General features: G+C 39.5%; 1 protein-coding gene across 11 annotated transcripts in view; it reads left to right on the top strand.

Moving 5' to 3' along the window:
• LOC5565997 (probable nuclear hormone receptor HR3) overlaps positions 1–27,932 on the top strand; it is a 499,362-nt gene that overhangs the window by 352,176 nt on the left and 119,254 nt on the right. For 3 of the 11 annotated variants that reach the window (XM_021846404.1, XM_021846403.1, XM_021846401.1), the window contains exon 1: positions 764–3,443. The exons of 4 other annotated variants lie outside the window; for them this stretch is intronic. The gene's annotated coding sequence lies outside the window, so the exon portion shown is untranslated. Of the gene's footprint in view, positions 1–763; positions 3,444–27,932 lie in introns of those variants that run through there. 4 more of the 11 variants (XM_021846398.1, XM_021846400.1, XM_021846399.1 and 1 more) reach the window with 4 other exon arrangements.

Below are 27,932 nucleotides of genomic sequence, written 5' to 3'. Positions count from 1 at the left end.
ATTCATAATAAAAATCCTTCTCTCCCACTAATGCTCATCTGTGGAATGAAATTTCTATGGAAATCGACCCTTTTTTGAGGAACTACATTTTCGACCGTTTTTGAGGAACTACATTTTGCAGTACCAGAGAGAGGAAATTTTGTTTTGTACAGCTTCACGATAGTTGTTAGTCGTACAGTCAACTCTTCTTGACTCGATATTCGGTATCTCGATATCGAGTTAGAGAATCAAAGTAAAAGTTGGTTTTCATGGTAACCTCGATGGTCCCTTGAATTGCATTTTCACTGGATCTATGTGCTATAACTTGATACTTCCCTAATTCAAAGGTCACTTCTATACCAAGTTATGGGTAGTTGGCTGTATTCTGTTCTAAAAAATGGCCCTTAGTTGATCCATAATTATCAGCTTAATGTACTGTTCCTCATAATAGGGCTTATTCACAAATTTCATAACGCTGAAGGGGGTGGGTGGGTGTCCTCACGATGTTACGGCTCATACAAAATTTGTAGAATATTCATACAAAAAGCGTTATGAAGGGGTGGGTTGGTGTCAAAAATGGTTGTTTTCAGCGTTATGAAATAAATGAATGAACCCATAGTGTTGTTCAATCGTATGACTCATATATGGAATCAACCTCTGAAAATCTGGCATCGCTGGACTCCCGTCCCGTGTTTGGGTCACTCATCTCGGTCAACGGCACCGCGCGCACTTTACCGAACAAGAACTCAGCGCGCACTGTCTTGTCGCTTCGCAGCCCAGTGTCGTCGTCGCACAGCGAAGAGAGCTCGCAAAATGTTGGACCTCTGATGGCCTCCTCCGTTCAATGTGTCAGTGGATAGCGGTTCTGTCGGTTTGTTCGCTTCCTAGTTCCAGACCGGGTCCCGAGAGTGGTTTCGCGTTCCGTTTCGTTTTGGGAAGATAGCTTTTTGTATTGTTCGCGCGAAGACGACGGCCGGATTATTGTTCCCCCCGGGTGGTTCAAGAAGAAGCAATTCACGAAGCAGCAGTGAGCGAACTGTCCAACAAGTTTTGTTGTTTGGGCTTACGGGAAGGCTGTCTGACCTCTCCGGTGGTTTTTGGTGACGGGAATTAAAGTTGGAAGGGCTTTGACCAGGATTTGGGGAAGAATTTCTCCGATGCGATTCTGAAGCGGCTCAGCGGAAAGAAACGTGTCGTTCTCAGTTTGTATATAGTTTTGATGTTGGAATGAGATTCAGCTAAGGCTGGTTGATGCTTTGCAAATAAGTGTAGAAAGTTGATAAGAAAGTGTTGTAACCAAACCGCGAATACACACTAAGAACGCAACGAACGCGTAATTCGCAAATGCCAAATTTAAAAGGTTGTGCAAGTGTCTTTCATTTCGTTCCTGCGAAGAATAGACGGAGAAACGACCGACGGTCGTCGTCGTCGTCATCGGGTTGCTTTGATGATCATCTGTTGTGAAAATGAGCGCAAAGGAGGAGTGCGAAAATTTCCGATTAGATCAAAGCAGCCCTAGCCAGCGGCAGCGAAGAAAAAAGAACGAAATTTTCATGAAAAATGGATAGGTTCAATGACACAAGAGTGAGAAGCAAACACACAAGCTCAGCGGTGAAAAGAAAGAAAAAAGCATACAAATATAAATACATATTGGTCTGATATACACTCTCATATTCTTGAATGACTAGCGCGTACTAAACCCAAAACGACGACGACGACCGAAGATAGAGCGAGAGTTTCGAGAAAAGAGCTGCAAGCGGCGAAGGAGTGTGTACGAGAGAGCGAGAGAGCAAACGACAATCCCACACGGTGGCGAAGAACGAAGAAACGTGGGGCCGAGTCGGTCTAGAGGGGGGAGCGGGGTGTACACTAGTAGTAGCGTGAATAGAGACGATTCGTGACGGGGACGGGGGAGCTCCAACAAAAACAACAACCCTAGCGCTATCGCGGAGTGTCCAAGCCGAGGGGCCCGCGAAGGCAGCGAATGGGGATACCCAATCGGGGCCGCGCGTGTGTATCTGTGTGGCGAACCGCGTGCACCGATACAGCCGAAGCCGGCAACCAACCTCTGACAGCAGCAGACAGGCCGAATTGCCGAAAATTGACGCGAAATCGTTTCCAGCAACTATTCGGATCGGAGTTAATCTACCGGGAACGGATTTTCTGCCGAGGATTGGATTTCAGATGCAAAGTTCGGTAATTTGTAGCTGAAGCTGCGTAAGGTCAGGCCTTCTTGGATCCGCGGTGCGTTATCGTTATCGAAATTAGTGTCGAAGAAATAACATAATCGTAGTGAACCGTGCGTTTTGTGATTGGGTGGTGGCGACATCTGGCTACGGTGGCCCAAAGCTCCCCATGTCGTCTCCTCGAATCGTGTGTTTTGGCCGTCAGCAAATCGTCTCTGTGCGCGCGTCTGTGTTTGCGTGTTTTGCAGAATTTTTACAGGAATTTTACGCACTCATGCAGGCATATAAGCTTTAAAACCAAAGTGAAAAGTGCATCCGACGACGACGAGATCCAATGATCCCACTCTAGGAGATGATGAAGATGTAAAACCAAACGAATCCAAGTGCTCGTGAATATTTACCCATGTGATTAGAAGAAGCTGCACCCAAAGCTTCGTCCGGAAAGTGGTGTGCTGTGAGTGCACCTTAAAAACCAGAAGCCTTGTACGACCTGTGTGATCCCCAGAGGGGTATTTCGGTTTCAAACCTGACACGTGTCTGCCGTGGAGGCAGGAAACGTTGGACGCGGAACGAAAGTTTATTTATGCAAACCAATACTGCCCATGAAAGTATAACTGTCCCATATGGATTTCCGAACCAACACCTTTTTTCATCGAAACATTCATGTTTTAACATATACTTTACGACGCATATACAAATTTACACATTTTGTTTGAAAATGTTGTGGAAAAATATGAAGTTGGTGCAGTCCCATATTGAAAAATAAAGGCATAACAGTCTCTTTATGAACTTCAAATCCAAATAGCAACTGAAAAACGTGAATTGTGTTCGAGTTTATATTTTTTGCTGATCAATAGAAGCAAAATTAGTTATCTGTACGGTAATGCCAAATGAATATGACATGCAGAAATGTACTAGAAAATTATGAAAATTTGTATGAGAAGCCAAACTTCAAACTTTGGGCGCTATTTTCTAAATGCCTACTAATTCAATATGGGACAGTTATGCTTTTATGGACAGAATATCAGTCAGATTTATAAATATTTAATCACTACCTATTTAAACATACAAGAAAAACGACAACTGTAATAATTACTGTCCCGAAAAAAATAAATAAAACAAATTGCTCGGTTCAGTGCATGTGATTGTGCAAACGGAATATCAACGTGCCCGAAACAACAACAAAAAAACACACAGGAAAACGAAACATCAACGCAACAAATCGAAGGGAATGAAGTCCCGTGTTTAATTAAAATCGAAATTTACATAAATTCACAGGTATGAAAAACGAATTAATATTTTACAAACAATGGCACGGCGCGGGGTGCCAAAAGGGCAGCAGCAATTCGGACGCGGTGGTGATTTTTTATTTAGTCGTTTTCAATCTCGTTTTCTCGCTCTTCGGTGAACTCTGCAGCCAGCTTCGGGAGGACCTTTTTCCTGTGTTGGTTTTTACACCACCACCGTTTCGATGGCGAAGGAAGAAGGACCAACAACGCACATTCCGATCGGGTTTAAATTTTTAATTGAGCTGTTTGGCGTCCGATTCTCTTCGCTGAAGCAGTGATTTTTTTTTGTGGAGTCGAATTTAAATGCTCTTCCCAATAAGGGGAAAATTAATACACTCGGATTGGCTCCATTATGGGGTCCCTGGTTGGAGGGATGGGTAATATCGGCGAATAAATTTTCCATGGTTGCTGCTGAATGCGATTGGAGCTTTGCATTTTTTATATTTTTTTTAAATGGTTTTTTGTACACGTGTGGAAACACGTGTGAGGAAAAACGATAACATTGACGAAAGTATTAAAATTTCAAGCTTGTTTAAGCTATTGTACAGTCCAGAAGATACTTTGGATACTTTGGTCTCCCAGAATTCTGGTCATCCAAACTTCTGATCTTCCACACTTCTAGTCTTCCACACTTCTGGTCTTCCACACTTCTGGTCTTCCACACTTCTGGTCTTCCAGACTTCTGGTCTTCCAGAATTTTGGTTTTCCAGACTTCTGGTCTTCCAGACTTCTGGTCTTCCAGACTTCTGGTCTTCCAGACTTCTGGTCTTCCAGACTTCTGGTCTTCCAGACTTCTGGTCTTCCAGACTTCCGGTCTTCCAGACTTCTGGTCTTCCAGACTTCTGGTCTTCCAGACTTCTGGTCTTCCAGACTTCTGGTCCTCCAGACTTCTGGTCTTCCAGACTTCTGGTCTTACAGACTTCTGGTCTTCCAGACTTCTGGTCTTCCAGACTTCTGGTCTTCCAGACTTCTGGTCTTCCAGACTTCTGGTCTTCCAGACTTCTGGTCTTCCAGACTTCTGGTCTTCCAGACTTCTAGTCCCCCAGACTTCTGGTCTTCCAGACTTATGGTTTTCCAGCCTTCTGGTCTTCCAGACTTCTGGTCTTGCAGACTTCTGGTCTTGCAGACTTCTGGTCCTCCAGACTACTGGTCTTCCAGACTTCTCCAACTTATTCTAACTGTTTCTGTCTATTTATGAGATGGTATGAATCGAAATTGTTCTCGTTCAATCCACATTCATAACACAAACATCAAGCTCCCCCCGCAAAGAGCCTCTTTATTTCGCTATTCCGCAGAGCATGTGTCATCGAAACTATCCATCTTCGTCAAAGAAACACCAGTTCATCAAAACTTATTCACCACATCCGGACCAGACGTTGGTTGGCCCTCTTCCCCCAATGCAAATATTCCACATGTGCCGTCCATTTGGGGCCTATCATTAGCATATGCTGCATAAAGCACACCTAATTTCGCAGTACCTATGGCTACAAGCACAATCCAGCATCCAAGTGAGAGCACAGCATCATCCTAACGATGATTAATAGCCTGTGATGCTGCCTATTTCGGGGCTTTGCTCAGTGAAAGGTTGTCGCCCTCTTCTTGGAGCAGTTGACGGATTTCACGCGAGAAAAACAACCTCCTTGCCATTCTGTGGGCCAAAAGCCCACGACAGGATTTGTTAGTCCTAGTTTGGCTATTTACCACTGGCTATTGCCACCCGAAAGAACGCCCGCGTGTGCTGCGTTCGTTCACACCCTATTATATTTCGATATTTTATTTTTATTCTCTCGCTTGGGCCATTATTATTGGAAGCCGGCCCACTACGGTACTTGGTACCGGGGGTAGCCTTGTGAATGCTCCCGTAGAATACAAATAATCGGTCTCAGTTACAAAGACATTTACGAATTACTTCAACACTATGACTGAGATTACTACATTTCTGACCTCTAAAACGAATTTGAACTGAAGTGAGAACTTCTAAAATAAATAAACTCAAAAACACACGGATAATAATGGGGACGGACCTGGTGTAGTGGTTAGAACACTCGCCTCTCACGCCGAGGACCTGGGATCGAATCCCATCCCCGACATAGTCACTTATGACGTAAAAAGTTATAGTGACGACTTCCTTCGGAAGGGAAGTAAAGCCGTTGGTCCCGAGATGAACTAGCCCAGGGCTAAAAATCTCGTTAATAAAGTCAAACCAAAATCAAACCAACGGATAATAATAAATTGCTTCAGAAATTCAAGCGAGAATCCAAACAATTCATTAACCCTAAGTAACGGCAGAAAATGGCGGAGCCGAAAGTAGCAATATTCATACTTTTGGTCTTCTTGTTCAAAATTAGTTGCACTAGATGTGGTTCTGTAGAACAAAAGGAACGAAAATGGAAGTTAAGTGTTGCTAGTATGAAATCTACAAAGTGTATTGCCATTCCTCGCCTACTTATCCCATATTCTATGAAATTTTATTCTCATGAACTGCTAGCTATGCGTTATGTTAAAGTTATGTAAACTTTTCCAAGGATGTTTTAGAACTATTCATTCGTAACGAAAACCTTTTGCCACCCAAATTTCGTCCAAGACAACAAAAACACCAGCTGAGCGATGAGGGTCACTGACCTGGAAAGACGGCGCTCGTGATATCAGTTACTTGATGAGATTTTTTTCGTCTTTAGCTACATTGCTTTCAAAGCATCCGGAAATGTGCCAAAAATGTGTAATGTGTAATAACGAGTGTAACGTTAAGTGTGCCTAATAGTTTGACACCTTTTTGTTCTGATACCGATATGAGAGGATATGAGATTCCGACTGCCAAACTCGGAAAGTCTCCCTTCAAGTGTCGTCATCTGTCTGGACGACGATGTGAATCAGCTGATTTCAAGCATTTGTTAGCATGAGAAAGAGATTCGGGGACAAGAGAAAGCAAATCGAACAACGGATTATGTCATCTGACCGGTCGTCATGGCGTTATGCGTCTCGTGGAGGAATTGAATGACTGCTTTTAGACAGAAGCAACGCTGATAGCGTGCTGGAATCTGGACAATTAACACGAGAAAGCAGTAGATGTTCAGGGAAGGTTATCACGCAGATTGATGCATCGTTTGGTAGAAAGTTTTTGTGAGTTTTTTCTTAGGAATAGTATTTGTTCACTTCAAATAGGATTTCTTATAAAATCTCTGTTGAGTCAAGAAGCACCAGAAAACTTTAACTAATGAATCTCTGAAGAAAATTCCAAATGGGTCGAAATATTGGATAAAATAATCCCAATACAATGACCCAATTAATTCTGAAAGGTCCCAGTGGGACAGTTTCCATATGAATTTTTCAGAATTATCAGAAGGATACTAGAAGCATTAAGGAGCCTGAAAATTGCTAGCAAGATCCTGGGTTTCAAAAGCGTAATTATTCCCAGCGGAATCTTTCAGAACCTTTGTGAAATTCTGGGGATTTCTAACAAGTCCTTGAGCATTTTCAAAGGGATCTCGAATTAGTCTGAAGACTTGAGTTTAAAGACTTGGGATTCCTGGAGGGATGAAGTCCTGAGCGGGGTTTTGCTGATTCTCAAGACAATCATGAGAATTGTCAGCAGGACCTGGAGATTCTTTGCAAAATCAGGGGTAACTTCATAAAAATTAAGAAGCTTCTAACATCCTAAAAAATTGAGAACAGCTTCTAACTTCCTGAAAATCGTGGGAATACCTAGTAAAATCAGCAAATCCTGGGATTTTTAACTCAATTGAAGCAATCTAGTTTTATACTGTGTTATTTAGGAGATTCCTAGTGATATCTTGAGAATTCTTAAAAGGCTCTTCAGAATTTCCAGTGAGACCTTGAATATTTTCAACAAAATTCCTGTCCACTTCTAAAACGATTTGTAATGAATTCTCTGTTTAGTCAAAAAGCACAAGAAAACTATAACTATTGAGTCTCTGCAAATGGTTCCAAAAAGGTCGAAATATCGGACAATATAATCCCTAAACAATGTCCCTATTAATCCTGAAAGGTCCCAGTGTGGATTCCTAGCGAGATCCTGCGATTTCCGGATACTAAAAACTTTCAGGAGTCTTACAATTGCTAGCAAAATCCTTAGTGCAATCCTTGGGATTTCTATTAGGCTATCGATCTGAATCTCGACCATTTTCGGAGGGATCTAGAATGAATCCCAAGTTGCCTCGGACACTTCGGATTCATCGAAAGATGAAGTCCTGAGCTGGATCTTAGTGATTCTCATGAGATGAGATCTTTAGGTTTCCTAGCGAGATCGTTGGAATTCTTAGATAGTTTCTGGCGATTAGTATTAAGATCTTGAAGATTCCTACGGATTTCCTGCGGCTTTCTCGTGGAATGTTGATGAATATGAGTAGGATACATGAATTGATGATGCTTTTAGGAATACTGAGAATTTCATTAAAAAAAATTAAGCTGGTCCTTTGAACTTCCGTTTATTTAAGCAACATGTTTTGCATAATTTTTTCTCGGTAATTTCGTACACATTGAAGACAAGCTGGAACAATTTCTGCGATTCTCATTATTCTATTTGTCGGATTATTCTGCTGGAAGGAGTTTCTCTTTCACCCACAGGTTTCGCGTAAGTGTCTCTGCTTACGGGTCCGCCATACCCGTTTTGGCCCTTCATTCAACGGTATTATGAATTATATGACGGGGTTGGTGGTCTGATGGCTACCGCTTCTGCTTCATATGCAGAAGGTCATGGGTTCAATCCCAGGCCCGTCCCTTTCCTCGTACTTTGTAGTTGTGTATCTCTCACTTGCTTCTATCTTCCATTCTAAATATATCACACTCAAACTATTCGTTCATAACAAACGCTAGAACCAGAGACGGACAAGAAACCGTTTCCCTAACGCTTCCTACTTCCACGCGCACGCCTTACTTACGCCTGATACATAGGCAGTCTGCTAACCACAAAAGCAATCCTCTCTGCCCCATGCCTTTCCCCAATCCATACACTCCCGCATGAACTGGCGTGGATGCAGTGGAATATACGGTCTACGTGGGAGCCAGTTCAATGCATCATCAATTCCTCCCCCTTCCCCTCATTGGTCTGCATTCTGACGTGGCAGGTGCCATTGTTGCCTAAAAATAGAAGATCACCGGCACTTATACACTGAGGATGCCTGTTAGTCCCAAGCAGTCATTCGGTTGGTTCCTTGTGTAAGTGCAGCTGATCTGGCGATACTGGAGTGCATCCACGGGCGGCCAATCAAGCTCAAGCTCAAGCTCAAGCTCATACAACGGTATTATGAATTATAGTTAACAATGAAAATTGACTTTATTACACAGTGGAACCGCCTGCAGAGCAAGACTCAAGCTAGTATCGTGGTATCTACAAGACTGTGTACTGACTGATGTTTGTGGATTTCTTTTGAAATATTGAAGTTTTTTGTAGCTCTTTAAATTTTGTTTCGTCAGAACCTGGTTATAATGAACAGGGAACGCGAATTATTGTCGTTATGATCTGTTTCAATGTTGTGCATGGTCTTAAATGAGAAAGCTCTATGTAGGACGGATTTTTCGAACTATTATTCGAGTGCCACCTTTGTCGTTGAGACTCAATTATCTGACAGTATAGGATTTTCTTGGATACATCTCAATATATTTCAATTCTGATGACAACAGACAGTTCCACTACGACATGCTTTTCGATGCACTCTGGTAAGTGACATATTTAAGTTTATACTTAAATATTCCCGTAAAGCAGATAAACCGACTAATTCAAACTGATTGTTTCATACCACCCTTAAAGTTATTCAATGGTCTACTGGGTTCTTAAAAGGATTATTTTTAGAATGCAACAATTGTGTAGCTTTTAAAGAGTTCATGAGACAAAATTAGGAAGCATTTGTTGCACCCTATGGACTATAAATGTTATCAGTGGTATTTGAGCATATTTTTTTCACTCAAGAAGCTCTGTTGACCTTTTTTTCAAAATATTGACCCCTACGAATATTTTGGTATTTCAATACCTATGGAGACAGACCCTATTCCTGACAAGGGTTGTTCTCTCACCTCTAAGCCTAGACGCATAAACTCATATTTGCCCACAATTTCATACAATCCGATCAATCAAAGTATCTCATGCCATGCCATAAAAGTTTCCAAGTAGTTCTTTACCCTATGTGGAAAATAAAAGAGTCCATCAGCAATGGTACGAAACTTGAATATCTTCCTGCAATTTAAAAAACGTTATTTAAAATTTTACAACCTGTCTGCAACATGAATCAATCTCTAACTAAGACTACAAAGACTATGGTTCTGAGTAATCAAATGAAATTCCTGTTATTGCGTGTGCTTTAACAAATTCCTAGACATTTGGGTTCTACGATTACAAAATGAATTTACGAAAAAAAACAGTAATTGCATCAAGTAGCTGATTGTTCTTTTACAAAAGTTGAGTTGAATGATAATCCGGTGAACTTCTTGAAAATCAGCTTATTGCAACAAGTTTGTTAAGAGACATGATACATTTCCGACATGGAGTTATAATCAAAAATAAGCAGATTCGAAGGAAATTAGGGAACGACCTTCTTTCGATGAATCGGTCTCATTTGTTTCCTCTATTTTTCATTCCAGTTTAAAAATATATTTTTTATTTAAAAGCCAAATCAGTTTTTATGAAAATATTTTCTTTTCTCCAAAAATTACACTGTAACTATATTTTTATTGATAACATTTCAGTTTTGAAATAGGAAACTGCTTTCGAAGTTTTTAAGATGACATGACCCTACTAATGACTTTTACATAAACGACCGAATTGCTCACCTTTTAAAAATTCGTAAAAGGTACTTTATTGTTCAATCTTGTTTGCATACGAACCTAAAATTTTTCTCAACAGGGTTTCAAAAATTAGAATTTGATGAAAGTAATGTTTTGTACATGATTAATCACAATTTCGACAAATTGAGTTTAATTCTCCCTAAAAGAGTATATTATATCTCCGCTACTAAACTCTATGTTCAATGTAACTACATCTAATCATGATCCAAAAATGCATTCATTTCCTTAAAAAATTCACAATCCAATAAAAACAACGACCCAATCCTTCAATCAAACGGCTCAATCTTTCCGCGCCTGAGGTCATCGACCCCTTGCGCTTTATTCCGTCTCAGCTGAGAAAAAGAATTCTCCACATTTTTCTGGCAAAGTACCTCATCCCCAAGCAAGCATTCCGCGTGTAACGTTTGACAATAATTCATCTGTCGTACACCCATCACAATTAAATCCACCAAAAATAGTCCTCTTCCCCCGCCAATAAATCACAGAAGAAAAATTCTCACGTTATTCCGCCGCTCCTCTTCGCCCAACGATAACGACGAACGGTTCAAGCCAAGAATCAACACCACGACGACGACGGCGAAGACAACTCCAACGACGAAGAAGCAGCAGCAGAATGACCGACAGACCGACACCGACACCATCGGGCAAGAGCGTCGTTCCCGCTCTCTGATTCTCTGTTTTGCTTCAGTTCAATAACCTATTGCGCTTCGCTCAGCCGTTCTCCCGTCTCGTTCTGTTCCCGAGACTCGCACCGCGGGAACGTGTCCGCTTCACCCGTCCCGCTCTGGCGCGTATGGTTGTGTCCGACTGGGTCGTTCGTTCACACCAACCAGCACCGTCGTCGTCGTCGACGACGAAAGGTAACGGTCGGTGCTGGAAGGATGACGGGATGGGACGGCCGCGGTTCTCCCGCATTTTGGCCGCACGCCGTAATATTCTCGAAGCGCTCACGCTCACACATTCTGTGAGTGCGACGGGACGCCGCCACCATGCTGAGTCTTCTTGTGGCCCACCCACTCCCATTGTTGCGACCGTCGTGCGGGAGCACCGCCGATCTCACCGCTCAGTCGAAACAAGTGTGCTGCACTCCCGACTCGCGGACACTCGCGGTTTGTTGTCATTCCTCGCTGCGGCTGTGAGTGCCACTCGGAATCAGATGTGCTGCAGTCGTCGGTTCGGTACTCTGCGTGCTACGGCGCGAGAGGTTAATGATCCTTGTGTCGTCGTCTTCGCATCGCATCGCATCGGTCGGTTTCGAAGCAGAGAAAGAGGAGGCACATGTGACGTAATCTTTCGCTTTGCACATGATTATCATCATCCTCCTCTCGGACGCTTCTCCTGCTCCGACTGACTTCGATTGCTGCACTCTGGGCCAGAAATTCGAAATTTTAAGTTGAAAGTCCAGAAAATTTTGTTTTTATAACTTGAGTTGTCTGGGATGAGTTTCCCATAATAATTGTGAACATGGGTGATTTTATTTGAATTATTACAGAAATCTAAATACAAACTTTTAAGATCTTTTTTAATTTGAATTTTGTTGATAAGGTAATTCTTCGGCATATTTAAGGGAATTACGGTTTGTGGAGAAAATATCACGAATAATTATTGTGTGTACGTGTTTTGGAACGCAACTTGACAATTCTGATGTAGAAGCATCGTGAATTTAAATTTCTACCATTGAATTTACATCTTTTAGAGACTTGGTCGCTATTTTAATACAGATCTCTACAAATTCTCTAGGGTAGGTGTACCAATTATGGATGCAATATGTCAACAGTATGGATAAAAATCAAGTTTTAACCGCGTTCCTAAAACGTAAGCATGACTTGTTGGTGTTAATTACTAGTTTGAAGCCTTGCGAAGCAGTTGAATTAAACAGTTTTAGTACTAAATTGACTTTAAGCTTTTAAAAAATGGTTTTAAAAAGCGTTGTCTTTGTACCAATTATGGTAATAGAGTTCCTAGCATTCGACATAAAAGTGTCCCAATTATGGACTATCGAATATTTGCACGAAATGAACTCAAACGTCATCCAGAGCGAATGATAATACAACGCTAATAAGTAATGAAGTGATTGCTCATAAAATTTTCCAAAAGTTTTGTGTTAAATACATGTTAAATCAATTTATTGCAATGGGTTCATGGGAGCAAATTAATTTTCGAAAATGAGTCGAAATGTAGTGAAAACGCAAATTATGATGCAAAACAGCATTAATAAACTCACATTACCTATTCAGCGCCTAATTCTAAGGAAAAAAGAGGGAAAATTCAAAAATCGAGTGTCACTGAAAACCCCCCTCTACCATGAAATTAGCATCTTCCGTTGCAAACATTTTCGAACGTGTGATTGAAAAATCATAGCAATTGAATACAAAACATAAAGATAATGCCTTACCGAACCTTCCCGTCGTGGAAGTCACCAGTAAAACAGCTTTACTTCTTTTATTTCACAGATCAAAAAATGTAAACAAACTGCCTCCAGAGTATCGCCATAATTGGGCTCTCATACACTCCTTGTACCAGTTATCGACATAGTGGAAATAACACGATTTCCAGCTTAAAACAGTAGATATGATAGCTCACCAGCTAAATTTATTCATTTGGTCTCACTAGGCAACATACATTATTCGGTTGAAGCAGTTTTTCCGGATGAAAACTTACATTTCGTAAGAGGTGTCCTTTAGCAAACTGTTAAGAAGATGACATATGTGTGAGGCAAAATTTTCAAATGTTCATTTTTCGAAGCTTATTGCACGAATGTTCTTATCAAGGTTTAGTTACCATCAAAAACAAATAGGTTTATCATTCCTATGAATATAAGCCGTTATATTCTAGTGAAACAATAAGAAAAATCTCTTTTTGTTCCCACTATTGCCATAATTGGTGCTATAGCCATAATTGGTACTTCTACCCTATTTTTAATTAAAAGTCTCAAGTCCATTTTCTCCTTCAAGTTAATCCTAATGCTAAATTCCAGAGGCTACAGAGAAACCTTTGGAGGCTGTTGTGCATTGTTTTCAGGATTTTTTTTCTCTGATTTCTCGAAGCAAAGCTTCAGCAATTCTTCTACTAATTCAAACAGAGATTTCTTCTGGATCGTTCACAGGGACTCCTTTAGGCATCTCTCTAGGTATTCCTTGAAAATTCGTTACCAATTCTCCAAGGTGTACGCCCTGAAATTCCTCTACAGATTTTTCAAGTGATGTTTAAACAATTTTTTTTTTCTAGAATTAGCTTGAGAATTTCCAACGCAACTTCCTCCAGTATTCCCAGATTACTCCAGAGATTTTTTTCAAAAATTCATTAGATTTTCACAGTAGTTACACAGGCAGATCTACTAAAAAATCCTACGAGAGTATTACCAAGAGAATTTTCAATGGTTTATTCCAGAGTTTTTGAAAAACAATATCGATTTTCCAGAAAACCCAATTGAATTCCTCAAGAAGTTCCTACGTCCATGTTTCTAACTGTTTTTTCCAGTAATTTTTTCATGCGTTCCTGTATGAATTCAAACATGGTTTTTCTCAGGAATTCCTAAAAATAACCCTTGCGAATTATTTCAGGATATCTTTTGAGAACTCTTCCGGGAATTCCTCGATAATCGGCCTAGGGTTCCTGATAAGGCTCCTCCTGACTTTGTTTTCTATGAATTTCTTCAGCATATGACTACAGCTCGTTCTACCAGTTCTTGTGTAATTTCTGCAGTAGAATCCTCACGAATTTTTTAAAATTTCATTTTGAGTTTTGCAACAGCTAATACTACAGCAATTATTTCGGTCATTCAAACAAAAAAAAATGTTCATGAATTCCGTTTAACACAAAAACACCTACCCTCAACGGAAAATAAACGAGAAAATAGTAGTTTCTATTATGATGAGAGGCTGCTTGGGCACGTCAGGAGTTAATCATCAATATTAACCTCCTTTTCCCGAGCAGCCTAGATAGCCGCGTAGTGTCGGTAGCGGTTGTTTCAACTGGCTAAGAATTAACACTACGGACTGCCTGTTCCGGTGGTAAAAGTCCACCTCACAGGTGACCCCTAATTTATGGTGTGATGCGTACCGTGCCTAAGAATGAATGGTTAGGGGGGTCTAAATAAAACCTAACCGCAAACGGAGCCTGTGGGGTACCAGGGCGCCCTCCACAGTATTGAGTCCTTCCTGTGCTACCCGGAGCAATGGTGCAGGTGACCTTGTGTTTCTCCGAGATAATCGGCTGCCCTTCTTCAGTCTCTATCTTGAGGCTTAATAAGGGTGGGATTATGAATATGTTGACATTTAATTTAAATTATCACCTATATGGATTCGCATTATGCGTTTTACACAGTGTATTCTGTGCTCTTTCGCCTTTGGCGACTTTAAATAGATACCGATCTGGTTTTTTCGTTGCTGGTCTTTTTCGTGCTGAGATTGCAAAAAGCTTAATCCAGCCTAGTTTGGGTAGTGGCTACGGTTAGGTTAGCTCAGATCAATCTTCAGCATAAAAGAACAGCAACGATCAATCTTTGCAGACTCATGCAAAATGGTGCAGCCCAAGTGGCGCTAGTTCAAGAACCCTACTTTCGTAGAGGGAACTTCTATCTAGGTAACCTTGTGGACCCAGTTTTTGCTACTTTTAACAAGCTTGAAATGGCAAACTCGCGCTCCATGCCCCGCGCATGCGTGCTCGTTAATAAAGCAATCGTTGCTACACTCATTTCTGAGTTAACTACCAGAGATGTATGTGCTGTCACAATCGATGTTTCTGTTGGTGACCTCAACAGGAAATACGTCTATTGTTCGGTATATTTACCACATGATGAACCATCCCCAACGGATGACTTCAAACGAGTTGTCGTACACTGCGTAACAAAAGGCCTTCCGCTGATTGTGGGCAGTGATGCCAATGCTCATCACATCATCTGGGGCAGCTCGGATATCAATTTGAGAGGCTCCAGTCTGATGGAATACTTAAGTAGTACAGACCTTGGATTACTTAACATAGGCAATCGCCCAACCTTCATGGTTTCTAATAGAGAAGAAGTGTTGGACATAACGCTCTGCTCGAATAGAATCAGTCACGAGTTGACGAATTGGCATGTATCAGATGAGGAATCATTATCTGATCATCGCTACATCTTCTTTGAACATTCAAATGTAACTGCGCAGACTTTGCGTTTTAGGAATCCCCGGTCAACAAACTGGGAACTCTACATTGAATTGGTTGCGACCAAATTTCATGGATATTCTCCGTCCATTGAAAATCCAAGTGATCTGGATGATGCCGTTGATACTACAACATCCTACATTATGGAAGCTTTTGAAGAAGCATGTCCTCTGCGGTCTGTAAAGACTACAAGAGGGACCCCATGGTGGAATTCCGATCTGACTAGACTCAGGAAACAATGTAGAAGGAGTTGGAACAGACGCCGTTCAGCTGGATCAGAGTCGTTCAAGTCAGCTCGCAAGGCTTACAAGAAGGCTCTTCGTTCTGCTGAACGATCCGGCTGGAAAAACCTTTGTACAAATGTTTCCAGTTTGAGTGAAGTCAGTCGGTTGAACAAAATTCTTGCAAAATCTAAGGATTTCCAAGTGAACGAAATTCGCTTACCTAATGGTGACTTTACTTCTTCCGATGAAGAAGTTTTAGAATGTTTATTCAATACACACTTCCCCGGATGTGTGGACATAGCATCTACGGATGAACCAAATGTCTTTTCATGTAGTTACGAGTCTCTGGCCTCGGCTCGCAGTATCGTAACTACTGAATCGATTCAATGGGCACTTAATAGTTTTGCTCCTTTTAAATCTCCAGGAGCGGATGGGATTTATCCTGTTCTGCTCCAAAAGGGATTTGAGTTTATCAAACATGTTTTGAAAAAGCTACTTGTAAGCAGTTTTGCTACCGGGTACATTCCCAAATCCTGGCGTGATATTACTGTAAAGTTTATCCCAAAAGGAGGACGTGCGTCGTATGAGGAAGCGAAGAGTTTTAGACCAATCAGTCTGACCTCTTTTCTTCTGAAATGTCTGGAACGCATTATCGATCATCACATCCGTGATGTTTATTTGGCAAACATGCCTCTTCATGTGAATCAACATGCTTACCAATCTGGAAAGTCCACTGTGACTCTTTTACACAAAGTTGTATACGATATCGAGAAAGCATTCGCTCAGAAGCAATCGTGCTTGGGTGTTTTCTTGGATATTGAGGGTGCCTTTGATAACGTGTCTTTCGATGCCATATTGGAAGCCGCACGAAACCATGGGCTACCTACGATGATTACCAATTGGATTCATCAAATGCTCAAAAACCGACATCTCTTCTCGACATTGCGTCAAGCAGCGATTCGAAAATTGAGTGTTTGCGGATGCCCCCAAGGGGGAGTCTTGTCACCACTTTTGTGGAATCTCGTAGCAGATACGCTATTGAGGCAACTCAATAATTGCGGTTTTCCAACTTATGGATTTGCCGACGACTATCTAGCTCTGATAGTTGGTATGTGCATAAGCACCCTATTCGACCTGATGCAAAGTGCTCTTCAGGTAGTCGAGAGTTGGTGTCGCCAATATGGCCTTTCGGTTAACCCGAATAAAACATCTATTGTTCTTTTTACGGAAAGACGAAACCGCGATGGAATTCGACCTTTACGTCTTTTTGGCACTGAGATTAATGTGACTGATCAAGTAAAGTATGTCGGAGTCATTCTAGATTCCAAACTTTCATGGACACCTCACATTGATTTCAGAGTCAAAAAAGCTTGCATGGCCTTCGGTCAATGCCGGCGAACCTTTGGTAAAACTTGGGGCCTCAAACCCAAATATATCAAATGGATTTACACAACAGTTGTTCGACCAATATTGGCATATGGATGTCTTGTGTGGTGGCAAAAGGGCGAAGTGAGAACAATCCAATCAAAATTGGGCCATCTCCAAAGGATGTGCTTGATGGCGATGTCTGGTGCGTTCTCTACAACTCCCACAGCAGCGCTCGAGGCCCTTTTCGACGTTGCGCCACTACACATATATCTTAAACAAGAAGCACTTTCTTGCTCTTACCGTTTATGGGTACTGGATCTACTGGAGAAAAATCCAGTGAATCGTAGATCTACACACACTTCGTTGTTTGCACTTTTGGTGAATTGGGACAAAATTGTCCTTGCTCCAAGTGATCTCACAATTGCTTGTAACTTTCCTTACAGGACATTTATCACACAATTCCCTTCACGGGAAGAGTGGACGTCTGGCTATTTGGAAAGAAGTATATCAAACAATATAGTATGTTACACTGATGGCTCCCTTCTTGAAGGTAGAGCTGGTGCAGGAGTATATTCTCGTGAGCTAAGGCTGAATCAGTTTTACTCACTTGGTAGAAACTGCACCGTTTTTCAGGCGGAAATATTTGCTCTTATGTGTGGAGTGCAATCAGCACTTCAACAGCGCGTAATGGGTAAAGTCATATACTTCTGTTCAGATAGTCAGGCTGCTATAAAAGCTCTCGCTTCGGCCAACTCAAGGTCGAAGCTTGTTATCGCATGTCGAACTCAAATTGAGGAACTGAATTCAGTCAACTCTGTAAACCTTGTATGGGTACCTGGCCATTCTTCCATCGCTGGAAATGAATTGGCTGATGAGCTAGCTCGCGATGGAGCATCGCATGACTTCATTGGCCCTGAGCCGGCTATTCCAATTTCGAAGTGCAAGGTGAAGCTTCAGATAAACTCTTGGGCGGCAACTCAGCACAAGCAATATTGGAATAGTTTGGAGTCGTGTCGTCAAACAAAATTGTACATTACTGAGCCATCTCCAAAGGTGGCGAAGTATTTAACAAATCTGTCAAAGCAGAATTGCAGTCTCTTGGTCAGAGCGTTGACAGGCCACTGCCGACTCAACTATCACATGGCAAATATTCAGCGTGCTGACTCATTTGTGTGTGATAGTTGTGACTCCGATTATGGAACTTCGTATCACCTGATATGTAACTGTCCAGTTTTTGCGCAAATGCGATTCCAATTACTTGGTAAACACTTATTAAGTGAAACTGAATTCAGAAGCCTGAATCTTCAGGACATTTTGTTATTCTTAACCCGCTGTGGTAATGAGCTATAGGCTCTCTTTACGGTCATGCGTTTTGCAGTGCCCTTTTTAGGGCGCTGTTCGAACCCATTGTGGTATGGAGCTACATGCTCTCATTTCGCTTATGCGATCTTCCCTCTTCAAGGGACCCCACTCCTATTTCCTCCCATCTTTCCCTTCCCTTTCCTCTCCCATCGGGTAGATGATGAAATAGGCTTAAATATGGCGATGGCACAAATCTCCCAACTGGCGGGGAACGTGCCTTTGGAGCCGGCCTTCTGATACCTGATACCTGATACAGCAATTATTTCGGTCATTCAAACAAAAAAAAATGTTCATGAATTCCGTTTAACACAAAAACACCTACCCTCAACGGAAAATAAACGAGAAAATAGTAGTTTACGGAACAAGTTGCAGAATGATGATTTTTACAGCACGAGACGTTAATTTATCCTATGAGGCTTGCCGAGTAGGATAATTACGACGAGTGTTGTAAAAATCAAGTTCTGCAACGAGTTACGTACAACATTTTTTGCAATTTCGTATAAGACCACTTGAGGGTATTAGAAATCATATCGGAATGCAGTCACCATTATTTTACAATTGTTTACAAATTGTTGTGTTATGATTCCTTACGCAACTCAAAACAATTGCGTAGTCAGAAAGCGTTGCGTAATGAATCATTACAGCACTGTTTTCAGTTGCGTAATGACTATTCCCGCAGTGCATACTTCTGTTTCATGACAGATTGGCATGATGAAAAACATTCTATTATGATGAGAAATTGCAAAAATGGATTTTATCATCACCCCTCTCTTTGGGGCTCTTGTTCGCTGCTTCTACTTGTCAGACTTGTTGTTACAACTTGCGATACATTTCCCATCGTGGACAGCAACAGATGGAATGTTCTTCTTCGCTTGCTTTGATCGTGCTTCAAAATCAAATAAGAGCGAATTCTGCAATGCCTGGACATAGTAGATGTATTGGGTATTCCGATTACACGTCTTCAATTTTTTGAAGAAAAGTTACTGTTTTGTTAGATCATCCCTGTCTGTCATTCCGTTATCCCCATCGTCTTTCTTTGAAACTCGTTCTGTTGCACCTATGCAAATGGTGATTTCTTTAAGAATTTTTAAAGAACTACCGTCTTTTCAGTTCTTACTCAATGAAATCTCCCTGAAGTTCCTACAATCTAGAGAACTCTAGGTTTATAAAAATATAGAGATCCTTCACCAATTTTCTAATAATCCTTGAAGGCGTTTTCTTAGGAATTCTTTCAGAACTTCATCTTAAATACCTCCCAAAACTCCCAAAACTTGATACTGAAATAACTGCGGTATTATTTCCTTATTTTTTTTAGAGTTTTTCTCCTGGTTTCTGCGAAGATTAGTTCAGATATTCCTTCAGAAGACTTTCCTAGGATAACTGATAATCTCTGGGATTACTGCAATAATTTCTTCAGAGGTTTCTCAATAAATTCGTTATTCGACTTCATGAAGTTTTTCCAGAAATTTCTTGCCTAGTTTTCGCTATAAATTTGCCCAGCATTTCATCCAGATATTACTCTAGCGAACTTTTGAAACATCTTCATCCCTAAGGTCAGTTAGAGTTTCCACCAACAAAGATAAATATTCCTTCGGTTATTCCTCTAAGAATTTATCCAGGAATTCAGCCCGAGGTTATTCAGGGTTCCCGTAATTGGGAAGGATCATGCCGGATATTACCCAAGGTTTCGTTTCGCATTGTTTTAATTATTCTTACAGCAATTCATATAGACAATTCTCCCAGACTTTTTCAATGTTTCAATTTCTTCAAAGGTTTCTATAGGAATTCTTCCAATCATTTCTAAGAATAAATCCTCGAGTTCTTCCTTGAGAATTTTTTCCGTTTTTTTTTTTGTTCTTGTTCGGTTCCTTTTTAAGAAGGCAGCATCCATATTTAATTTATGTATTTCTAAATGCACTTTACTTATTCGAAACCAATAAAGTTTAGATGAAAATGTGTTCACTGTATTCTGTTATCCAAACAAAACACTGTTAACATATTTCCACGTATTTTTTTTTATTTTGAACGGAAAACGTGCTTTTGAAGTTTCGATGATGACGATGATTGCAATGGACGTTAAGGCGGATCCATGAGATCTCTAAAGTTCCTATTTTGAAGACACTCAATGGCAACCAGCCTTCGATATGCAATGTACTTATAATTTGTACCATAGTTTTTACTAGCTCACCCTAAAAATTAGATTATTCAGCGTGCAACCACTGTGAAGTGGAAGTTTGGATTCAACTTTTCATCTGCTTTTTTACACATTTAATGTGATTTCTTGCACACACAAGCATCGGACATTTAAAATACACCAAAGCCATTTTCAAACACAAAATATAGTTCGAAAATTATTGTTTCTATAGTTACTGAAAGGCTGAATTTGGCCAATAACATGCACAAAGAAAAAAAATCTATGTAAAAAACAACGCATATAATCATCTTGATGCCTTCAGCGCATCTATCCATTCAATAATAAAGAACCATCGACTTGATGAGGTTAATGAGGTAATTTTGTAGTTCGTCTCCGGAAAATTGAAAGATTCGAATAAAAAACGGTGCATCATTCCTATCGAGACGAGATTCTGAAGTAATTCTTGGCACAATTTTTTTTTTTTTTGTTAAATACTGGAAAGAATTTTAATTTAATTCTGAACAAGATTTTTTAAAGAACTTTCACATACTGTGCAAGATTACGAATAATACTTTCTGAGCGGATTATAAAAAACTAGCATTATTCTTATAACATCCTAGTAATTTGCTTTGCTGACATTTTATTGATTTTTGTCAAAATGTTGTAAATACAATCCAAACAAATATGTTTTTTTTTGATCACATGTTAATTGTACTTCAAAGAAAGAGTTCTGAGAAACTTCATATTTTAACGAAACTCAAATAAAGACACATCTAAATTACTTTGAATATTTTGTATTTACATAAGTTCAATTTTTTTCCACTATGAAAGTGCTCGAAATTTTGTTACGAAATTTGCATTTCTAGCCCATAGTGTGCTGGGAAAAGCGAAGGGCGTACAGCACCGTAGTGGAATGTGGGGGCTGGGCCGAGTGGCGGCTACGGGATCAAAGTGGAAAACGTGTGAAGAGAGTGAAATATTTAGTCGCGCGGTGTTTCAAAAGTGGGATAGGGTATCGCTTGTCATCCCACCACCAAAGACATGGGACCTTTCTTCCAACAGGGAATATTGATTATCATAAATGTACCTTTATGTACCTTGGATATTTTTTTTAGAAAAATGCCTAAATTTAGGTTAAAACTTCTTAATTGGAAGGTTACACACTAAGCTCATTTTACCGGAAATCGGTGAATTTCACTGTAATCTCAACAGCGAACAGCTCGGTGAAATAAAACACCGTAACTTTGTCGGAATTTTCGGATTCCGGTGAATTTTTACCGAATACTGTAAAAATTTACCGTACTCCGTTAATTTATTTCACCGAACTGTTCAGTTGTTGAGATTTCAAAGGAATCCGTAAAATAATTTAAGTGTGTATAAAATATTCTGTCGTCGAAAATTGACCCACACATTTTGTATGGAAAGGATTTAGCTGAAAAATGGGCATGTTACAAATTTAGTATGCAAAAAGCATTTAAATTGAAAACGTTGAAATTTCTCCGATATAATATTATTAAATTTTCAGGAATCGAAAATTTCATGAGAATACATATTCTCATCGGAATCAAATCTGAGGTACATGGAATTCCGATAATAATCCAAATTTTGGCACCGTGAGCCAAATAAAGAACATTTTACTTTTTTTTCGTTTGGTTCTCTATTTTTGGGAAACTCAAAACGATCTGGTTGGACACCTACGAACTGTCACATACCTACTACACGGCAAACGGAACGGGTCCGAGTAATGAAGGGTGACGATCGTTAAATGTCTGATGCTAATGCCGGTGGCTTTAGCGTACCCAGGTGATTAATCGTTGCTAGAAAGGAACCGGTTCGTGTGGGTGGTGGTTTGGGAATGCTTTGGATCTTGGATGAGTTAACATTTGCGTGTGCGAAAGTGAAAACGAAAGCGAAACTAAGCAGGTTATCGAAAGAGATCAATCTGGGTGAAATCGTCAGGGAATAATTAATAGTTCAACGGATTGGACGTTGCAGTTCGCAGTTTTTTTTTTGTACAGAGCAAAGAACTGAACTGGAGAGATAAAAGATCTGGAAATGATATCTAAAACTTACTGCTGGAATACCATATGCATATCATATTTAGCTTTTGCAAGATCTAACCAAGGGTCCTTCCTTAGCCGAGTGGTTATAGTCCGCGGCTACACAGCAAATGCATACTGAAAGTGTCTGCGTTCGATTCCCGGTCAGTCCTGTATTTTTCGTGATGAAAATTTTCTTGACTTCTCTAGCATAGAGTGTCATCGTGCTTGCCACACGATATACGCATGCAAAAATGGCAAACTTAGCAAAGAAAGCTCTCAGTTTATAACTGCGGAAGTGCTCATAAGAACACTAAGCTGGGAAGCAGGCTTTGTCCCAGTGAGGACCTAATGCAATCAGGAAGAAGATCAAACCAATAGCAGCAAGCTATTCATTAAACTTGCATACATCAAATTTTGAAAAATACAATTTTAATATATGCATTAGATCTTTTATCACTTATGTCAATCAAATCAAAATCACGTTTTGATTATCGGTACTTAGCTACAGCTCGGCTACAATCGGCTCCGTAAAGCGTCATTCAGCCCTTGAGCCATCTTTCCTCATGGGTGCATTTCACACCAAAACACCCTTTGCGTCCAGCTGATCGATCGACAGCAAAAGTCAATGACCCCTCACCGTTTCATGGGGCCGTTTCCATTTTCGTCCAATTGCGAAATAAGCCCACAAACAACTTTATTTTACGAACTGTATTCGTGACACACAACCACACGTAGATATACCTACAATAATTTATTCCACTTGTCGCAGCTTGCCTGTTTGGCTGCATTATATGATTACAGAAAACCACGACGCAATTTTCGCTTCCCCCGAAAATTGCGCCCAAGTGTTGAAATGTCCACGCACCGCAAAATGACCGCAGAGGACCCAAGACGACATTGCATTGCCCCTCGGACCTTCCTTAGCCTCCCATTGCCCGTTGTTACGGTTCTTGCAGTTATTTTGTTATTTTCAATTTTTTTTCGCACCGGGCATCTGCATCATCATCATCATCGTCGTCGTCGTCAACAGTCCAACTCGAGTGCATTCACCTTAAAAAAAAACGCCGTGCAGACGTGTGATGACGACGACGACGACGACGACGACGATGATGAGTCAAAGGCGCAAAAAAATCGAATTTCGCTTCGCTGCCCGTCACCGTCGTCGTCGTCGTCGTCGTCGTCGTCTTCGATATGATGGACGAAGAAATTCGACTAAATGCAAAAAAAAATGCTGCGCTGACGACTTTGGGGCTGATATACTCATGGGCTAAGCAAGGGTTTCCACGGAAGAGGGCAAACGACATCAAAAGTTTATTCACGAATCACGAATTTCACTCAGAAATGATGATTACTCACAACTCACATGTTCACAATAAATCACAATCTTTACGATACTTCAACTACAGTAAACTCTTTCTAACTCGATATAGAAGGGACCATCGAATTAGAGAGGTATCTAGTTACTGAAATTTTTACTATGGTTCTATAACTCGATATTGAGATACTGAATATCGTGTAATGGAGAGTTGACTGAATGTATTTTATTTACCGTTTTGTCTCAAATTCCGAACAGACTCATATTCCGAACACTCGGTTTTTGTATGGCGATTTGATTGAAATGTTTCGCTGAAATATGTCATCAAATCACCAAGAAATGAGAGTCAATTGTAATTCAATTTTACGTCTTCCAATCTATTTTATACCTCGGGAGTAGTGATGATTCTTTAGTTTAAGGCCAGTAGAACTAGCTCAGATGGGTTTATTTGCAAAATTATTCATTTGAACACGATTGAATCGTCCTGTTCGGAATTTGAATCAAGGTGTTCGGAATATGAGACAGAATGAACACAGTGTTCGGCATTAGAATCAAAATGTTTTTCCATACTTTTAAGTAAAAACAATACTAAACAAGTTTAAAATAACAATTTTATCAGCAAACTTAACAGCTAAAAGTTAGACTTTACGAAGAAATTAAAATTTTCACAAATATCAGCTAATTTATGGCTATCAGATGCATTTGAAGTCACTGTTGGCCTTAAGTGTTCGGAATATGAGTCAAAACGGTAAACTGTTTAAAAGCCAGTCGTATAATAAAAATATTTGAAATCGGTTGATTGTTCACTGAGTTACGGTCAAACAAAAATCATATTTTTAGTGAAATGAGACTAAAAAAAAAAAAAGATTCAACATTGGTTTAAAAATAGCAATGTAATATAAACTTCACTAAAGGTACCCAAGTACCATTGATAGCTGAATAAAAGTATATTTAGATAAAATGTTTATCAAGCCTTTTTTAAGGCGAATAAACTGTTATTCAGCTATCAATACTACCTGGGTGTATTTAAATATGTAGCAAATTACGTCAAGACCAGTTTGGGATCGAGCTTCTGCCACAGATCATTCAAACATTTCAAAAATTAAATTTGCAAAATATAAGCCGAAAATTGTTATTATAAAATTCACAAGAATTCTGACAAAGATCTTGTCAAAATCGTTTTATTTTTCTCAATTTAAGCCATTCAGGAAAATAGACGATATTTTTTCCAGGAAACTCTTCAAGACATAGTCCAGAATGTATCCTCGTTAATTTTTCAAATTTTGTTAGAGAGTACTCAGCGATACCTCTACAGAATACCTTCATATCAATTCATCTCTCAAAAGACCTCCAGAAATCTCTTATGAGTTTTCCCGAGATTTTATGTGAAATATATCCAAAAAAATCATATAATATTATCTGTAGACTACCTCAAAAATCAATCTCCTAAAGAACAAGGAAATTACTACATTGAACTTTCCCCAGTAGTTCCAGTTAGATTTCTTCTAAACCTTAAGAAGTTTTTTTTTAAGAAATTACTTCAAGTGCGGCACATCCAGGCAATTTTTGTTATACTCTTTGGGAAATTTTTCCAGGCATTCCCTGTTGTACTTCTTCAGAAATTATAATCAGAATTTCTCAAGGTGTAAATTAACATATTTTAATACTACGTTCATGAAGTTATTACACATTTTGTAGAAAAACGCATTTTTCTTCGAATAGTTCCTCGCAACTCTTCTGGGATTCTGAAAACTATGACTCGTGAAATGAATTGAAATCTGTGGCTCGTCAAAATTCCTATCTATTAAGCCACCTGGAAAAAAGTGGGGAGAGGATAACGTCCTTTATATTATAAAGTTTCATACACTCTTAATAACCACACAAAACGAGTGTGCAAGACGTTAAAGATTGTCATTTTGCGAGAAATAGGTGAAGGATTGATTGAACTTGAATCTGATTCAAATCTTGGCTACGTCCATGGCCTGTAAAGCTACAGACACGAGATATTAGGATTTCATACAATTCGTAAGACCAACTTTTGTTTCAAAAATGAACCTCGAATTTTACCAGGCTTCTCATCAATGATTTTTATTTGTTTAAGGACAAAATGTCAACGAACTTTTGTTCCAAAAATGATCCCCGAATTTCACCAGACATCTCATTAAAAAATTTTAATGATTTAGGGACAAAACGTCAAAAGCAGTAAATTTTCAACATTGTTTTTCAGATGTCACATCGTGTTTCATTTAATATACTAGTAACGTCTAGCTCATAGAACATCATTTATTCTATCGGAAGAGAATCATTCTTCCAAAAAATGATCGTTTCCTTGCTATTCTTTTCTTTCGACGTATTGTCCTTTCGACGTCCCTTCGACGTTTTGTCACTCAACTATTTTTGTAGTATACCAAAAGAAATTTTCTCAGGAATTTAGCTCAGAATTCCTGTAGAAAGCTCCTTAGGATTTGTTTTTAAATTTTCCTCCTATTACTTTCCATTTTTTTTGAGATGTTCTTCCAAGAACTTCTAAATGTATTCTATCAAATGTTTTGCATTGTACCGTGTGGGATCGAAACCCGTACACCTAAGATATGAATCCAAATACGTCCACTTCATACAAAACGCTTACTATTTCTATAAAGTGTACGGATCCGTACAGGCTCAAATGATTTCGGTTCTCTACTGTAAACAACTAAATTTATCGTATAAGAACTAAGCTATTGGTTTCCGAATACAAAGGTCCCGTAGACGAGGGCAGGTGAAAACTTGTTTTATTTTCATAAAAAGAAAATATGGCATCGTACCTATTTCTGATGGCAAAAAGTCTGAAAAAGTCTAGCGTAATGCGTATATAGTCTCCACATTAATACGTTAATAACTTTCTATGCGAGTGAATTTATTTTAAATCATTCTATAATCATTACATATAACACAAGTTATACAACCAAAATTTTGACTGGGAAGGCATGAACTCATGAGTTTTGTACTCACATTTGTTGCATAGATTCCTAAGAAATCTATGCCAAAGATTTCTCAAGTATTGTTTCCTCGATTTCACATACATACTAATTCCCAACAAATGCTGCAATTCGTACAGGGATCAGCCTTGAAATTCTTTCAAGGTTTGTTTCATGGATTCAGTCAATGTTATATCCGGAATCAAATCAAGATTCCTTCCAAAAAATTCTATCAAACTTCATCTATTTTTTTAACATCCATAAGATTTTTTTAGATATTACTCCAAGAAAATTTTACTGGGACACTGACACAAATTTTCCATGTTTTCCATCAAAATTCTTCCATCGATCTCTTTCCTTAAGAATTTTTTTTTTCTGAGACTTGAGTTTTCCGACAGTTGATATGACTGGATTACTATGAGGCTCTGCTCAAAAACCTTCCTCTTCCTTTCACTTTCTCATGAAATATATGAAAACATTGTAAGCAAACGTCAAAATCCCTTACAAAACCAAAACAGTGCAGAGCCCTATGGGAGTCAACGGGTGGCTTCTGAAATATGTATGCTTACTTTGAACGAAAGTAACTTCAGACAAGTCGCATGATTCTGCTCGATGTATGAAATAGACTCCTAATGGAATGTACCCTCAGATTTCTACAACAAAAATCTTTCAAAGATATGTCTAAGTAAAGCTCTAACCATCATGTATGTTATCGTCCACAAAATCTTCCTGGCATGATTCTAGGATTTTTATAGAATTAACATAAACAACTACTCCATAATATATTTGTTTCAAAATTTTAACCGAGGTTCACATATCAATTTCTTTACTGATTTGCTCAAAAACTTCTCCAAACTAGTACCTTACAATAAAGTCCTAAGGAGCTCTTCTTAAAATTTCTTATAACATAATTTGAACAGTCCCCCCAGAATTTCATCAGGAGATTTCCACATAAATTCTCTCAAGAATGCCTTGAAAATTAATACAGAAGTTTTTATGGGATTTCTTCTACAATACTCCAGAAATTCTTCCAGGAGCCCCTTCGGGGATTTGTAGACATTTTTCTAGGTATATCCATGGCAGAAAATTGAGGAACCACAGCAGTAAAATTTTGAGAGACTTCATTATCTGAT

Source organism: Aedes aegypti, chromosome 2, assembly GCF_002204515.2.
Source record: "Aedes aegypti strain LVP_AGWG chromosome 2, AaegL5.0 Primary Assembly, whole genome shotgun sequence".
NCBI lineage: Eukaryota > Metazoa > Arthropoda > Insecta > Diptera > Culicidae > Aedes > Aedes aegypti.
The sequence above is the reverse complement of the archived record's forward strand: the minus strand, read 5'-3'. Positions and strand labels throughout refer to the sequence as shown.